The sequence below is a fragment of the Melanotaenia boesemani genome, chromosome 9, assembly GCF_017639745.1.
Source record: "Melanotaenia boesemani isolate fMelBoe1 chromosome 9, fMelBoe1.pri, whole genome shotgun sequence".
Classification (NCBI taxonomy): Eukaryota; Metazoa; Chordata; class Actinopteri; order Atheriniformes; family Melanotaeniidae; genus Melanotaenia; species Melanotaenia boesemani.
In genome coordinates this window covers 37,114,445-37,130,008 of record NC_055690.1, presented here as the reverse complement: position 1 = coordinate 37,130,008, position 15,564 = coordinate 37,114,445, and the positions used below count along the sequence as shown (strand labels likewise).

Here is a 15,564-nt window from a genome sequence, read left to right as displayed (position 1 = left end):
GCAAATCTGAAATGTTGATATACTTAGTTAGCATTTTTTCCTAGCATGCTAATTTTCTAGCTAACATGCTATGTTGCCATGACAACAGGTGTTGTAATGCGTTAGGGACCCAACAAGTATGAATACTGTCAAGTTTGGTGCAGTTCCCAAGTATTGCTATGGAGATATGAGCAAACCGTGTTTCATGGCGAGAAGGCTTTTCCGTCGGTTGCCACGGTTACAGGCTTTTTCCTATTAGAAAGATTTGAGGAGCGTTTGGTCCCCAACTTGTCAGGAAGGTCCCCACCAAGTTTGGAGTCGGTCGCACGAATCCCCTCAGACTAGTTCGTTCAAATGGCAATGAAATCCAAGATGGCGGCCACCCCGTTGCCATGACAACAGGTGTTCGATTGACTTCTTTGCTGGACTTGGGGTGTGACACGTATGAATACTGTCAAGTTTGGTGGAGATCCCATCTATTTCTATGGAGATATAAGCAAACCGTGTTTCATGGCGAGAAGGCGTTTTTCGGTCGGTTGCCACGGTAACACGCTTTCTGCTATTAGAGAGATTTGAGGAGCGTTTGGTCCCCAACTTGTCAGGAAGCTTCCCACCAAGTTTGGAGTCAATCGCACGAATCCCCTCAGACTAGTTCGTTCAAATACGATGTGTCTAAAGTGCAAAAAATGGCGAAAAAATGGCCACACACGCCAAGATGGCGGGCGCCCCGTTGCCATGGCGACAGGTGTTACATTGAGGTTTTTGGTCAACACGGGGTGGTACACGTGTGTGCCGAGTTTCGTCTTCCTACGTTGAAGTAGACTTCCTGGGCCCCATTCATGTGGTGATTTTTGGTGACTCTAGGTGGCGCTGTTGAGCCAATTTTGCATTGAATAGTATGCGGACCTTATATTATCCGATTTTCGCCGGGCTTGACGTGTGTGCCAAGTTTCACAACTTTTCATGGGTGTTTAGGGGGTCAAATTTGGCGTCGAAATGCTTAGGAGGAGGAGGAGAAGGAGAATAATAAACATAGCAGAAACAATAGGGCCTTGCCATACTTTGTATGGCTCGGACCCTAATAATTAAAGCCGCAAGCGGCATCCATCGGGTCCGAGCTCCCTGGACCCCGCCACCCGATGTCGCCATGACAACAGGTGGTGTAACGCGTTGAGGACCCAACAAGTATGAATCCTGTCAAGTTTGGTGCAGTTCCCATTTATTCCTGTGGAGATATAAGCAAACCGTGTTTCATGGCGAGAAGGCGTTTTCCGTCGTTAGCCACAGTAACACGCTTTTTCCTATTAGAGAGATTTGAGGAGCGTTTGGTCCCCAACTTGTCAGGAAGGACCCCACCAAGTTTGGAGTCAGTCGGACGATCCCCCCCAGACTAGTTCGTTCAAATGGCAGTGAAAGCCAAGATGGCGGCCACCCCGTTGCCATGGCAACAGGTGTTCAATTGACATCAATGCTGGACTTGGGGTGTCACAAGTATGAATCCTGTCAAGTTTGGTGCAGGTCCCACGTATTCCTATGGAGATATAAGCAAACCGTGTTTCATGGCGAGGTCATTTTCCATCAGTTGCCACGGTTACACGCTTCTTCCTATTAGAAAGATTTGAGGAGCGTTTGATCCCCAACTTGTAAGGAAGCTTCCCACCAAGTTTGGAGTCAATCGCACGAATCCTCTCAGACTAGTTCGTTCAAATAGCAGTGAAATCCAAGATGGCGGGCACCCCGTTGCCATAGCAACAGGTGTTCAATTGACTTCTTTGCTGGACTTGGGGTGTCACACGTATGAATCCTGTGAAGTTTGGTGCAGATCCCACGTATTTCTATGGAGATATGAGCAAACCATGTTTCATGGCGAGAAGGCGTTTTTCCGTTGGTTGCCACGGTAACACGCTTTCTGCTATTAGAAAGATTTGAGGAGCGTTTGGTCCCCAACTTCTCAGTAAGCTTCCCACCAAGTTTGGAGTCAGTCGCACGAATCCCCTCAGACTAGTTCGTTCAAATGCGATGTGTGTAAAGTGCAAAAAATGGGAAAAAAATGGCCGCACACGCCAAGATGGCGGGCGCCCCGTTGCCATGGCGACAGGTGTTACATTGAGTTTTTTGGTCATCTCGGGGTGTTGCACGTGTGTGGCGAGTTTCGTCTTCCTACGTTGAAGTAGACTTCCTGGGCCCCATTCATGTGGTGATTTTTGGTGACTGTAGGTGGCGCTGTTGAGCCGTTTTTGCATTGAAGTGTATGCGGACCTTATCATATCCGAGTTACGCCGAGCTTGACGTGTGTGCCAAGTTTCACAACTTTTCATGGGTGTTTAGGGGGTCATATTTGGGGTCGAAGCGCTTAGAAGAAGAACGGAGTAGAATAAACATTTCAACCACAATAGGGCCTTGCCATACTTCGTATGGCTCGGACCCTAATTAAAGCCGCAAGCGGCATCCATCGGGTCCGAGCTGCCTGGACCCCGCCACCCGTGTCCTACACCTTTTCCTTGCATGGTAGGAAACCTGATAACATCATAGTTAACATGGGAAAACACCCAGCTGAAAATCTGAAATGTTGATATCCTTAGTTAGTATTTTTTCCTAGCATGCAAATTTGCTAGCTAACATGCTATGTTGCCATGACAACAGGTGTTGTAATGTGTTAGGGACCCAACACGTATGAATACTGTGAACTTTGGTGCAGATCCCATCTATTTCTGTGGAGATATGAGCAAACCGTGTTTAATGGCGAGGTCTTTTTCCATCGGTTGCCACGGTAACACGCTTTCTGCTATTAGAAAGATTTGAGGAGCGTTTGGTCCCCAACTTGTCAGGAAGGTCCCCACCGAGTTTGGAGTCGGTCGGACCATTCCCCCCAGACTAGTTAGTTCAAATGGCAGTGAAATCCAAGATGGCGGCCACCCCATTGCCATGGCAACAGGTGTTCAATTGACTTCTTTGTTGGCGTTGGGTTGTGACACGTATGAATACTGGCAAGTTTGGTGCAGATCCCTTGAATTTCTATGGAGATATAAGCAACCGTGTTTCATGGCGAGATGGTCATATTTCGTGTGTTGCCACGGTAACACGGTTTTTCCTATTAGAAAGATTTGAGGAGCGTTTGATCCCCATCTGGTCAGGAAGGTCCCCACCAAGTTTGGAGTCAGTCGGATGAACCCTCTCAGACTAGTTCATTCAAATGTCAGTGACATCCAAGATGGCGGCCACCCCGTTGCCATGGCAACAGGTGTTCGATTGACTTCTTTGCTGGACTTCGGGTGTGACACGTATGAATGTTGTCAAGTTTGGTGCAGATCCCATCTATTTCCATGGAGATATGAGCAAACCGTGTTTCATGGCGAGAAGGCGTTTTTCCGTCGGTTGCCACGGTAACACGCTTTCTGCTATTAGAAAGTTTTGAGGAGCGTTTGGTCCCCAACTTGTCAGGAAGCTTCCCACCAAGTTTGGAGTCTGTCGCACAAATCTCCTCAGACTAGTTCGTTCAAATGCGATGTGTGTAAAGTGCATAAAATGGCCGCACACACCAAGATGGCGGGCGGCCCGTTGCCATGGCAACAGGTGTTCTATTGAGTTTTGTGGTCGACTCGGGGTGGTACACGTGTGTGCCGAGTTTCGTGTTCCCACGTCGAAGTAGACTTTTGGGACCCCATTCATTTGGGGATTTTTGGGGTGTCTAGGGGGCGCTGTTGAGCCACTTTTGCATTGAAATGTATGTGGACCTTAGAATATGAAATTTTTCGCCGGGCTTGATGTGTGTGCCAAGTTTCACAACTTTTCATGGGCGTTTAGGGGGTCAAATTTGGGGTCGAAATGCTTAGGAGTATAATAATAATTAAAGCCGCAAGCGGCATCCATCGGGTCCGAGCTGCCTGGACCCCGCCACCCGATGTCGCCATGACAACAGGTGCTGTAATCCGTTAAGGACCCAACGTGTATGAATCCTGTCAGGTTTGGTGCAGATCCGATGTATTTCCATGGAGATATGAGCAAACCGTGTTTCATGGCGAGGGCATATTTCCGTCGGTTGCCACGGTTACACGCTTTTTCCTATTAGAAAGATTTGAGGAGCGTTTGGTCCCCAACTTGTCAGGAAGGTTCCCACCAAGTTTGGAGTCGGTCGCACGAATCCTCTCAGACTAGTTCATTCAAATACGATGTGTGTAAAGTGCAAAAAATGGGAAAAAAATGGCCGCACACGCCAAGATGGCGGGTGCCCTATTGCCATGGCAACAGCTGTTTCATTGACTTTTTTGCTTGACTCGGGGTGGTACACGTGTGTGCCGAGTTTCGTCTTCCTACGTTAAAGTAGACTTCCTGTGCCCCATTCATGTGGTGATTTTTGGTGACTCTAGGTGGCGCTGTTGAGCCAATTTTGCATTGAAGTGTATGAGGACCTAAGAATATTGCAATTTTCGCCGGGCTTGACCTGTGTGCCAAGTTTCACAACTTTTCATGGGTGTTAAGGGGGTCAAATTTGGCCTCGAAGTGCTTAGAAGTATAATAATAATTAAAGCCGCAAGCGGCATCCATCGGGTCCGAGCTGCCTGGACCCCGCCACCCGATGTCACCATGACAACAGGTGGTGTAACGCGTTAAGGACCCAACGTGTGTGAATACTGTCAAGTTTGGTGCAGTTCCCATTCATTCCTGTGGAGATATAAGCAAACCGTGTTTCATGGCGAGAAGGCGTTTTCTGTCGGTTGCCACGGTAACACGCTTTCTCCTATTAGAAAGATTTGAGGAGCGTTTGGTCTCCAACTTGTCAGGAAGCTTCCCACCAAGTTTGGAGTCAGTCGTACGAATCCCCTTAGAGTAGTTCGTTAAAATGGCAGTGAAATCCAAGATGGCGGGCAGTCCGTTGCCATGGCAACAGGTGTTCTATTGACATCAATGCTGGACTTGGGGTGTCACAAGTATGAATCCTGTCAAGTTTGGTGCAGATCCCACGTATTCCTATGGACATATAAGCAAACAGTGTTTCATGGCGAGGGCATTTTTCCGTCGGTTGCCACGGTTACACGCTTTTTCCTATTAGAAAGATTTGAGGAGCGTTTGGTCCCCAACTTGTCAGGAAGCTTCCCACCAAGTTTGAAGTCAGTCGCACGAATCCCTTCAGACTAGTTCGTTAAAATGGCAGTGAAATCCAAGATGGCGGGCACCCCGTTGCCATGGCAACAAGTGTTCTATTGACTTCTTTGCTGGACTTGGGGTGTCACAAGTATGAATCCTATCAAGTTTGGTGCAGATCCCACGTATTTCTATGGAGATATGAGCAAACCGTGTTTAATGGCGAGGTCTTTTTCCATGGGTTGCCACGGTAACACGCTTTCTGCTATTAGAAAGATTTGAGGAGCGTTTGGTCCCCAACTTGTCAGGAAGGTCCCCACCGAGTTTGGAGTCGGTTGGACCATTCCCCTCAGACTAGTTCGTTGAAATGGCAGTGAAATCCAAGATGGCGGGCGACCCGTTGCCATGGTAACAGGTGTTTGATTGACTTCTTTGCTGTACTTGGGGTGTCACACGTATGAATACTGTGAAGTTTGGTGGAGATCCCATCTATTTCTATGGAGATATAAGCAAACCGTGTTTCATGGCGAGAAGGGGTTTTTCCGTCTGTTGCCACGGTAACATGCTTTCTGCTATTAGAAAGATTTGAGGAGCGTTTGGTCCCCAACTTGTCAGGAAGCTTCCCATCAAGTTTGGAGTCAATCGCACGAATCCCCTCAGACTAGTTCGTTCAAATACGATGTGTGTAAAGTGGAAAAAATGGCAAAAAAATGGCCGCACACGCCAAGATGGCGGGCACCCCGTTGCCATGGCAACATGTGTTACATTGAGTTTTTTGGTCAACACGGGGTGGTACACGTGTGTGCCGAGTTTCGTCTTCCTACGTTGAAGTAGACTTCCTGTTCCCCATTCATGTGGTGATTTTTGGTGACTGTAGGTGGCGCTGTTGAGCCAATTTTGCACTGAATAGTATGCGGACCTTAGAATATCCGATTTTCGCCGGGCTTGACGTGTGTGCCAAGTTTCACAACTTTTCATGGGTGTTTAGGGGGTCAAATTTGGCGTCGAAATGCTTAGGAGGAGAAGGAGAATAATAATAAACATAGCAGAAACAATAGGGCCTTGCCATACTTTGTATGGCTCGGACCCTAATTAAAGCCGCAAGCGGCATCCATCGGGTCCGAGCGGCCTGGACCCCGCCACCCGTGTCCTAAACCTTTTCCTAGCATGGTAGGTAACCTGGTAACATCATAGTTAACATGGTAAACACCCAGCTGAAATGTTGATATACTTAGTTAGCATTTTTTCCTAGCATGCAAATTTGCTAGCTAACATGCTATGTTGCCATGACAACAGGTGTTGTAATGCGTTAGGGACCCAACAAGTATGAATCCTGTCAAGTTTGGTACAGTTCCAATGTCTCCCTATGGAGATATAAGCAAACCGTGTTTCATGGCGAGAAGGCGTTTTGCCAAGGTTGCCACGGTAACACGCTTTTTCCTATTAGAAAGATTTGAGGAGCGTTTGGTCCCAAACTTGTCAGGAAGGTCCCCACCAAGTTTGGAGTCAGTCGCACGAATCCCCTCAGACTAGTTCGTTGAAATAGGATGTGTGTAAAGTGCAAAAAATGGTCCAAAAATGGCCGTACACGCCAAGATGGCGGGCACCCCGTTGCCATGGCAACACGTGTTTTATTGACTTTTTTGCTCGACTCGGGCTATTACACGTGTGTGCCGAGTTTCGTGTTCCTACGTGGAAGTAGACTTTTGGGACCCCATTCAATTGGGGAATTTTGGGGTGTCTAGGGGGCGCTGTTGAGCCAATTTTACATTGACGTGTATGCGGACCTTACAGTATTTCAATTTTCACCGGGCTTGAGGTGTGTGCCAAGTTTCACAACTTTTCATGGGTGTTTAGAGGGTGATATTTGGGCTCAAAGTTCTTAGAAGAATAATAATAATAATAATTAAAGCCGCAAGCGGCATCCATCGGGTCCGAGCTGCCTGGACCCCGCCACCCGATGTTGCCATGACAACAGGTGCTGCAATGCGTTAAGGACCAAACCTGTATGAATCCTGTCAAGTTTGGTGCAGATCCCTCATATTCCAATGGAGATATAAGCAAACCGTGTTTCATGGCGAGGGCATTTTTCCGTCGTTTGCCACGGTTACAAGCTTTTTCCTATTAGAAAGATTTGAGGAGCGTTTGGTCCCCAACTTGTCAGGAAGCTTCCCACCAAGTTTGGAGTCAGTCGCACGAATCCCCTCAGACTAGTTTGTTAAAATGGGAGTGAAATCCAAGATGGCGGGCAGTCCGTTGCCATGGCAACAAGTGTTCTATTGACATCAATGCTGGACTTGGGGTGTCAGAAGTATGAATCCTGTCAAGTTTGGTGCAGATCCCACGTATTCCTATGGAGATATAAGTAAACCGTGTTTCATGGCAAGGTCATTTTCCATCAGTTGCCACGGTAACACGCTTCCTGGTATTAGAAAGATTTGAGGAGCGTTTGGTCCCCAACTTGTCAGGAAGCTTCCCACCAAGTTTGGAGCCAGTCGCGCGAATCCCCTCAGACTAGTTCGTTGAAATGTCAGAGAAATCCAAGATGGCGGGCACCCCGTTGCCATGGCAACAGGTGTTTGATTGACTTCTTTGCTGGACTTGGGATGTGACAGGTATGAATCCTGTGAACTTTGGTGCAGATCCCACGTATTTCTGTGGAGATATAAGCAAACCGTGTTTCATGGCGAGAAGGGTTTTTCCGTCGGTTGGCACGGTAACACGGTTTCTCCTATTAGAAAGATTTGAGGAGCGTTTGGTCCCCAACTCTTCAGGAAGGTCCCCACCAAGTTTGGAGTCGGTCGCACGAATCCCCTCAGACTAGTTCGTTCAAATGGCAATGAAATCCAAGATGGCGGCCACCCCGTTGCCATGACAACAGGTGTTCGATTGACTTCTTTGCTGGACTTGGGGTGTGACATGTATGAATACTGTGAACTTTGGTGCAGATCAAATGTATTTGTATGGAGATATGAGCAAACCGTGTTTCATGGCGAGAAGGTGTTTTTCCGTCGGTTGCCACGGCAACACGCTTTCTGCTATTAGAAAGTTTTGAGGAGCGTTTGGTCCCCAACTTGTCAGGAAGCTTTCCACCAAGTTTGGAGTCAGTCGCACGAATCCCCTCAGACTAGTTCGTTCAAATACGATGTGTGTAAAGTGCAAAAAAATGGCAAAAAAATGGCCGCACACGGCAAGATGGCGGGCGTCACGTTGCCATGGCAACAGATGTCCGATTGACTTTTTTGCTCGACTCGGGGTGTTACACGTGTGTGCCGAGTTTCGTGTTCCTGCGTCGAAGTAGACATTTGGGTCCCCATTATATTGGGGGTAATTTATTTTTTGTAGGTGGCGCTGTTGAGCCACTTTTGCATTGAAGTGTATGCGGACCTTATGATATCGCGATTTTCACCGGACTTGAGGTGTCTGCCAAGTTTCACAACTTTTCATGGGTGTTTAGGGGGTGAAATTTGGCCTCGAAGCGCTTAGAAGGAGAACTATAATAATAAACATTTCAGGAACAATAGGGCCTTGCCATACTTTGTATGGCTCGGACCCTAATAAAGCCGCAAGCGGCATCCATCGGGTCCGAGCGTCCTGGACCCCGCCACCCGTCTCATACACCTGTTCCTAGCATGGTAGGTAGCCTGGTAACATGGTAGGTGACATGGTAAAACACGTAGCTGAGAATCTGAAACGTTGAAATACCTAGTTAGGATTTTTTGCTTGCATGCTAATTCTGCTAGCTAACATGCTATGTTGCCATGACAACAGGTGGTGTAATGCGTTAGGGACCCAACAAGTATGAATCCTGTCAAGTTTGGTGCAGATCCCACGTATTGTTATGGAGATCTAAGCAAAGCATGTTTCCTGGCGAGAAGGCTTTTTCCGTCGGTTGCCACGGTTACAGGCTTTCTCCTATTAGAAAGATTTGAATAGCGTTTGGTCCCCAACTTGTCAGTAACGTTCCCACCAAGTTTGGAGTCAGTCGCACGAATCCCCCCCAGACTAGTTCGTTCAAATGGCAGTGAAATCCAAGATGGCGGCCACCCCGTTGCCATGGCAACAGGTGTTCGATTGACTTCTTTGCTGGACTTGGGGTGTCACAAGTATGAATCCTGTCAAGTTTGGTGCAGATCCCATGTATTCCTATGGAGATATAAGCAAACCGTGTTTCATGGCGAGGGCATTTTTCCGTCTGTTGCCACGGTTACACGCTTTTTCCTATTAGAAAGATTTGAGGAGCGTTTGGTCCCCAACTTATTAGGAAGCTTCCCACCAAGTTTGGAGTCAGTGGCACGAATCCCCTCAGACTAGTTTGTTAAAATGTGAGTGAAATCCAAGATGGCGGGCAGTCCATTGCCATGGCAACAGGTGTTCTATTGACTTCTTTGCTGGACTTGGGGTGTCACAGGTATGAATCCTGTCAAGTTTGGTGCAGTTCCCATCTATTTCTGTGGAGATATGAGCAAACCGTGTTTAATGGCGAGGTCTTTTTCCATCGGTTGCCACGGTAACACGCTTTCTGCTATTAGAAAGATTTGAGGAGCGTTTGGTCCCCAACTTGTCAGGAAGGTCCCCACCGAGTTTGGAGTCGGTCGGACCATTCCCCTCAGACTAGTTCGTTCAAATGGCAGTGAAATCCAAGATGGCGGGCGACCCGTTGCCATGGTAAGAGGTGTTTGATTGACTTCTTTGCTGGATTTGGGGTGTCACACGTATGAATACTGTCAAGTTTGGTGGAGATCCCATCTATTTCTATGGAGATATAAGCAAACCGTGTTTCATGGCGAGAAGGTGTTTTTCTGTCGGTTGCCACGGTAACACGCTTTCTGCTATTAGAAAGATTTGAGGAGCGTTTGGTCCCCAACTTGTCAGGAAGCTTCCCACCAAGTTTGGAGTGAATCGCACGAATCCCCTCAGACTAGTTCGTTCAAATACGATGTGTGTAAAGTGCAAAAAATGGCAAAAAAATGGCCGTACACGCCAAGATGGCGGGCACCCTGTTGCCATGGCAACAGATGTTCTATTGAGTTTTTTGGTCGACTCAGGGTGTTACACGTGTGTGCCGAGTTTCGTGTTCCTACGTCGAAGTAGACGTTCGGGACCCCATTCATGTGGTGATTTTTGGTGAGTCTAGGTGGCGCTGTTGAGCCGATTTTGCATTGAAGTCAATGCGGACTTTAGAATATGAAATTTTTCACCGGGCTTGATGTGTGTGCCAAATTTCACAACTTTTCATGGGTGTTTAGGGGGTGATATTTAGGCTCGAAATGCTTAGAAGGAGAAGGAGAACAATAATAAACATTTCAGGAACAATAGGGCCTTGCCATACTTTGTATGGCTCGGACCCTAATTAAAGCCGCAAGCGGCATCCATCGGGTCCGAGCGGCCTGGACCCCGCCACCCGTGTCCTAAACCTTTTCCTAGCATGGTAGGTAACCTGGTAACATCATAGTTAACATGGTAAAACACCCAGCTGAAATGTTGATATACTTAGTTAGCATTTTTTCCTAGCATGCTAATTTGCTAGCTAACATGCTATGTTGCCATGACAACAGGTGTTGTAATGCGTTAGGGACCCAACAAGTATGAATCCTGTCAAGTTTGGTACAGTTCCAATGTTTTCCTATGGAGATATAAGCAAACCGTGTTTCATGGCGAGAAGGCGTTTTGCCAAGGTTGCCACGGTAACACGCTTTTTCCTATTAGAGAGATTTGAGGAGCGTTTGGTCCCCAACTTGTCAGGAAGGTCCCCACCAAGTTTGGAGTCAGTCGCACGAATCCCCTCAGACTAGTTCGTTGAAATAGGATGTGTGTAAAGTGCAAAAAATGGTCCAAAAATGGCCGTACACGCCAAGATGGCGGGCACCCCGTTGCCATGGCAACACGTGTTTTATTGACTTTTTTGCTCGACTCGGGCTGTTACACGTGTGTGCCGAGTTTCGTGTTCCTACGTGGAAGTAGACTTTTGGGACCCCATTCAATTGGGGATTTTTGGGGTGTCTAGGGGCGCTGTTGAGCCAATTTTACATTGACGTGTATGCGGACCTTACAGTATTTCAATTTTCACCGGGCTTGAGGTGTGTGCCCAGTTTCACAACTTTCATGGGTGTTTAGAGGGTGATATTTGGGCTCAAAGTTCTTAGAAGAATAATAATAATAATAATAATAAACATTTCAGGAACAATAGGGCCTTGCCATACTTCGTATGGCTCGGACCCTAATAATAAACATTTCAGGAACAATAGGGCCTTGCCATACTTCGTATGGCTCGGACCCTAATTAAAGCCGCAAGCGGCATCCATCGGGTCCGAGCGGCCTGGACCCCGCCACCCGTGTCCTAAGCCTTTTCCTAGCATGGTAGGTAACCTGGTAACATCATAGTTAACATGGTAAAACACCCAGCTGCAAATCTGAAATGTTGATATACTTAGTTAGCATTTTTTCCTAGCATGCTAATTTTCTAGCTAACATGCTATGTTGCCATGACAACAGGTGTTGTAATGCGTTAGGGACCCAACAAGTATGAATACTGTCAAGTTTGGTGCAGTTCCCAAGTATTGCTATGGAGATATGAGCAAACCGTGTTTCATGGCGAGAAGGCTTTTCCGTCGGTTGCCACGGTTACAGGCTTTTTCCTATTAGAAAGATTTGAGGAGCGTTTGGTCCCCAACTTGTCAGGAAGGTCCCCACCAAGTTTGGAGTCGGTCGCACGAATCCCCTCAGACTAGTTCGTTCAAATGGCAATGAAATCCAAGATGGCGGCCACCCCGTTGCCATGACAACAGGTGTTCGATTGACTTCTTTGCTGGACTTGGGGTGTGACACGTATGAATACTGTCAAGTTTGGTGGAGATCCCATCTATTTCTATGGAGATATAAGCAAACCGTGTTTCATGGCGAGAAGGCGTTTTTCGGTCGGTTGCCACGGTAACACGCTTTCTGCTATTAGAGAGATTTGAGGAGCGTTTGGTCCCCAACTTGTCAGGAAGCTTCCCACCAAGTTTGGAGTCAATCGCACGAATCCCCTCAGACTAGTTCGTTCAAATACGATGTGTCTAAAGTGCAAAAAATGGCGAAAAAATGGCCACACACGCCAAGATGGCGGGCGCCCCGTTGCCATGGCGACAGGTGTTACATTGAGGTTTTTGGTCAACACGGGGTGGTACACGTGTGTGCCGAGTTTCGTCTTCCTACGTTGAAGTAGACTTCCTGGGCCCCATTCATGTGGTGATTTTTGGTGACTCTAGGTGGCGCTGTTGAGCCAATTTTGCATTGAATAGTATGCGGACCTTATATTATCCGATTTTCGCCGGGCTTGACGTGTGTGCCAAGTTTCACAACTTTTCATGGGTGTTTAGGGGGTCAAATTTGGCGTCGAAATGCTTAGGAGGAGGAGGAGAAGGAGAATAATAAACATAGCAGAAACAATAGGGCCTTGCCATACTTTGTATGGCTCGGACCCTAATAATAATTAAAGCCGCAAGCGGCATCCATCGGGTCCGAGCGTCCTGGACCCCGCCACCCGATGTTGCCATGACAACAGGTGGTGCAATGCGTTAGGGACCCAACTAGTATGAATCCTGTCAAGTTTGGTGCAGTTCCCGTGTATTCCTATGGAGATATGAGCAAACCGTGTTTCATGGCGAGAAGGCTTATTCCGTCGGTTGCCACGGTTACACGCTTTCTCCTATTAGAAAGATTTGAATAGCGTTTGGTCCCCAACTTGTCAGGAAGGTTCCCACCAAGTTTGGAGTCGGTCGCACGAATCCCCTCAGACTAGTTCGTTCAAATGGAAATGAAATCCAAGATGGCGGGCACGCCGTTGTCATGGCAACAGTTGTTCGATTGACTTCTTTGCTGGACCTGGGGTGTGACACGTATGAATACTGTGAACTTTGGTGCAGATCCCATCTATTTCTATGGAGATATGAGCAAACCGTGTTTCATGGCGAGAAGGCGTTTTTCCGTCGGTTGCCACGGTAACATGCTTTCTGCTATTAGAAAGTTTTGAATAGCGTTTGGTCCCCAACTTGTCAGGAAGCTTCCTACCAAGTTTGGAGTCAGTCGCACGAATCCCCTCAGACTAGTTCGTTCAAATACGATGTGTGTAAAGTGCAAAAAATGGCAAAAAAAATGGCCGCACACGCCAAGATGGCGGGCACCCCGTTTCCATGGCAACAGGTGTTTTATTGACTTTTTTGCTCGACTCGGGGTGTTACACGTGTGTGCCGAGTTTCGTGTTCCTACGTCGAAGTAGACTTTTGGGACCCCATTCATTTGGGGATTTTTGGTGTCTCTAGGTGGCGCTGTTGAGGCAATTTTGCATTGAATTCTATGCGGACTTTAGAATATCGAATTTTTCACCAGGCTTGATGTGTGTGCCAAATTTCACAACTTTTCATGGGTGTTTAGGGGGTCAAATTTGAGGTCGAAATGCTTAGAAAAATAATAATAAACATTTCAACCACAATAGGGTCCTTCCATACTTCGTATGGCTCGGACCCTAATAAACATTTCAGGAACAATAGGGCCTTGCCATACTTCGTATGGCTCGGACCCTAATAAACATAGCAGAAACAATAGGGCCTTGCCATACTTTGTATGGCTCGGACCCTAATAAACATAGCAGAAACAATAGGGCCTTGCCATACTTTGTATGGCTCGGACCCTAAAAAAGAAAAAAAATATGATAATAGATATAAGTGAAACTGCTGTATTCAAGAACACGCGCAGAGAAACCTGTGTGGATGTGCTGGAGAACTCGGCCACACGGCGACTCAAAGACTGTGTGGAGACGTTCAGGAAGGAGTGACCATGCAGAGTGATCATGCAGATGCCACCTCACTTGAACAGAGGCCAGAGTCAGGCCAGCGGTCCCGAGACCCAGGCCACCAGCCCCCCCGTAGGCTACAGATCCCGACCGGTCCACAGAGACGACCACTCGCCCGCCCAGGAAGGCAGCAGCAGGAGACCCCATCAGGAGCCGCCCCGCGGACACAGGGCACCGGCCCCGGCAGGCCGAGGCCAGCAGTCCCCGACCCCCCCGGGCACCGGCCGCCCGGGACAGACGGGGCAGAGGGCCCGGGCCCAGGAGCGCAGGGACACCCCCCACCCCCACAGGCCGAGGGCCAGCACGCCACCCGGGGGGACCCGGCCCGCCCAGACGGCCACCGCCAGAGGCCAGCCCCACACCCCAGCGCCCAGCCGCACACCCCGAGAACCAGTCCTGCCCCCCCCCCCCCCCAGACCAACACACACAAACACACACACTCTCCTTCCACTCCTCCATTCATCCTCCCACACATACACCATCCAACCCTTACATACTCTGTCCTCCCACACACACACACCATCCTTCCACCATCCATCCTTCCACACACACACCATCCTTCCACCATCCATCCTCCCACACACTCACCATCCTTCCACCATACACTCTCCCACACCTACCCCATCCTCCCACACACACATCATCCCTCCACCACTCATCCTCCCACACATACACCATCCTCCACCTTCACACCTCCCACACACACACACACACACCATCCTTCCACTACCCATCCTCCCACACATACATCATTCTCCTACACATACACCGTCCTCCCTCTCCTACACCAAACATCCACCTTCACGTACCCCATCCTCCCACACACACACACACCACCCCTCCATCACCCACTCTCCCTAAACATACACCACTCCCCCACACACACACCATCCTCCCTCCCATACACCATCCATCCTCCTGCACACACACCATTCTTCCACCATCCATCCTCCCACACACTCCCCCTCCCTGCACCATACATTCTCCCACACATACCCCATCCTCCCCCACATACACCATCCCTCCACCATTCATCCTCCCACACCCACACCACCCCCCCTCCCACACACCACACATCCACCTCCACACACCCCACCCTCCCACACACACACACCATCCCTCCACCACCCATCCCCCCACACACACACCACTCTCCCCCCCCCCCCCACATACACACACACACACAAACAAACACCATCCCCCCACCACCCATCCCCCCACACACACACCACTCTCCCCCCCCCCCCCCACATACACACACACACACAAACAAACACCATCCCCCCACCACCATCCTCCCGCCACCCCACGCCGCGGGGGGACAGCCCCAGCCAGGAGGCGAGGAGACACGAGCCAGGCCCCCACCCCCCCCCACCCCGCCCCAGTCCCCCACTCCCCACCCCCAAAACAGCACCTTCCCCCCAGGGGAAGATTTTCTTCATAATAAAACCTGAATCCCTGAACTGAGGAACACCGGAGGAAAAATACTCTGCAGCGTTCCAAGCGTTTTTTTTACGTTTTCATAAAATATTTTGATCATTTATAAATTAGTTTATTTAAATTTAAAAAAGTTCTTATTAAATTTTTATTTATTTTTACTTAATTTTAAAAACCTAACTCAAACTTTTTGGAGGTTTCATGGTTTTCTGTTTGTTTGAAGTTTTTAACTG

The 15,564-nt window shown here is 48.5% G+C and overlaps 1 protein-coding gene across 3 annotated transcripts in view; it reads right to left on the bottom strand.

The window, feature by feature from the left end:
* Positions 1-15,564, bottom strand: part of rnpepl1 (arginyl aminopeptidase like 1) — a 43,592-nt gene that overhangs the window by 19,036 nt on the left and 8,992 nt on the right. The window lies entirely within an intron of this gene.